The sequence below is a fragment of the Megachile rotundata genome, chromosome 6, assembly GCF_050947335.1.
Source record: "Megachile rotundata isolate GNS110a chromosome 6, iyMegRotu1, whole genome shotgun sequence".
Lineage (NCBI taxonomy): Eukaryota > Metazoa > Arthropoda > Insecta > Hymenoptera > Megachilidae > Megachile > Megachile rotundata.
Window position 1 is genome coordinate 2852274 of NC_134988.1, and position 2348 is coordinate 2854621.

Here is a 2348-nt window from a genome sequence, read left to right on the forward strand (position 1 = left end):
CTGCGATCCTAACAGTTTACAGAGTTCTTTGAATAATGATGACTCGAATTGACGTCCTTGGTCTGTCGTAACTCGCAAAGGAACCCCAAAACGAGACACCCATATAGAAATAAATGCTGAGGCAACAGTTGATGCTTCCATGTCGGCGATGGGAACGGCTTCTGGCCATCGGGAAAACCGATCTACGCAGGTCAAACAATATTTATACCCCTGCGAATATGGCATTGTTATGATGTCTAAATGTACATGTTCGAAACGACCGGCTAAGTTCCCGAATGAACCGTTGGGTACAGACACGTGTCTCGTTATTTTACATTTTTGGCACTGTAAACACTGCTGTGCCCAAGTCCTGCAATCTTTATTGATGGATGGCCAGACGAAACGGTCGACAACTAATTTTTGGGATGCGCGTACCCCTGGGTGCGAAAGGTTGTGTAAAGAATTGAAAACACTTCGCCTTAAGGGCCTCGGAACATAGGGTCGCACAACATTATTTTCTAAGTCGCAATAAATCTCCGCGTCTTGATCCGGAAAACGGATTTTCTTTAATTTCAACGCTGTTGACGATTCTAACAGACCTCGAAGCTCACTATCTATATTCTGTGCAGCTTCAAGCGTCTTGTGATTTACAGCTTCCGAAATAGTATCGACGCGGGACAATGCATCGGCAACCTCGTTTTCTAATCCTTTAATATATTTAATATTGGTTGTAAATTGACTGATGTAATCTAAATATCGAAACTGTCTAGGTGAACATTTATCTAGGTTTTGTGAAAAAGCAAAAGTTAACGGTTTATGGTCACTGAATATTACAAAATCTCTACCCTCCACAGCATATCTAAATCTTTTTACTGCCGCATAAATAGCGAGCAGCTCGCGATCATATGCGCTATACTTCTGCTGTGCAGAGGATAGAGTCTTGGTGAAAAAACCTAGTGATTGACAAACATTATCAATATATTGCTGTAGTACTGCCCCTATCGCAAAATTCGACGCATCGACAGCTAAACTAAGCGCGGCGCCAGGAACGGGGTGAGCTAATATAGTCGCGTCGGCCAAAGCACGCTTCGATTCTTTAAATGCTAGTTCCGACTCCTCTGTCCAAGGAATTAACGCATTTCCCTTTTTCGAACCTTTTAATAATGAATTTAAAGGACTTAAAATTCTAGCAGCCCCAGGTACAAACCGACGGTAAAAATTGATCATACCTAAGTACCTGCGGAGCTGTTTTACCGTTTCGGGTTTCGTAAAATTTACGATAGCGTCCACGCGTTCGGCTAAAGGTTTTATTCCAGCCGATGTAACGGAATACCCGAGGAAAGATATTTCCTTCACGCCGAAAACACACTTCGCGGGATTAATTACAACGCCGTATTTACTAAATCGTTTGAACAAGATGTTTAAATGTTCGTAATGCTGCTTCTCGTCTTCCGAGGCTATTAAAAAATCGTCTATGTACGCGAAAACAAAATCTAAACCGCGGGTTATCTCATCGACGAACCTCTGGCACGTTTGTGCAGCATTCCGAAGACCAAACATCATGTTTTCAGCCTCGAATAACCCGAAAGGGGTAGTAATTGCGGTTTTTTCGATATCGCCGGGTGCTACGGGTATTTGGTGATACGCTCTCACCAAATCTATTTTTGAGAATACCTTTTTCCCGTACAAATGATGGCCGAAATCTTCAATATGCGGGGGTGAATACCTGTCCGGTACCGTACGCGCGTTCAACGCACGGTAGTCGCCGCACGGTCGAAGGCTGCCGTCCTTTTTGGGAACCACGTGAAGAGGTGAAGCCCAGGGACTCTTCGACGGCCGGATTACTCCTTGTTGCAGCATCAGGTCGAACTCCTTTTTGACCTGCTTCAACCTGTCCGGCGGCAGGCGACGAGGTTTACTATAGACAGGTGGTCCTGGCGTCGTCTCGATGTGGTGCTGCACGCTATGTTTTACGGTTTTCCTTGTAAATACTGGTGGTCGAGTCAGATCAGCATATTTAAGTAGGAGCTGATGATAAGCTGAATCTCCAACTATCGTTTTTACGGATGTCATATCCGCAGCGGCTTCGTACCCGGTCACTGACAAATTCGTCATTGGGTCGACGAGTCGCTTGTTCCGCGGATCCACCAGCAAACCGTAATAGGATAAAAAATCCATTCCCACGATGGGCGTGCTTACATCGGCAACGATGAAACGCCATTTAAAACTCCGCCGCAATTTGAAATTTAGGTCCAGCGCAATTGTGCCATACGTTGCAATCCGTGTACCATTCGCTGCGAACAATTCGTACTCGCACTTTTTCGCTGGTACGCGCAGGCGACTTCGGGGGAAAACGCAGACATCGGCGC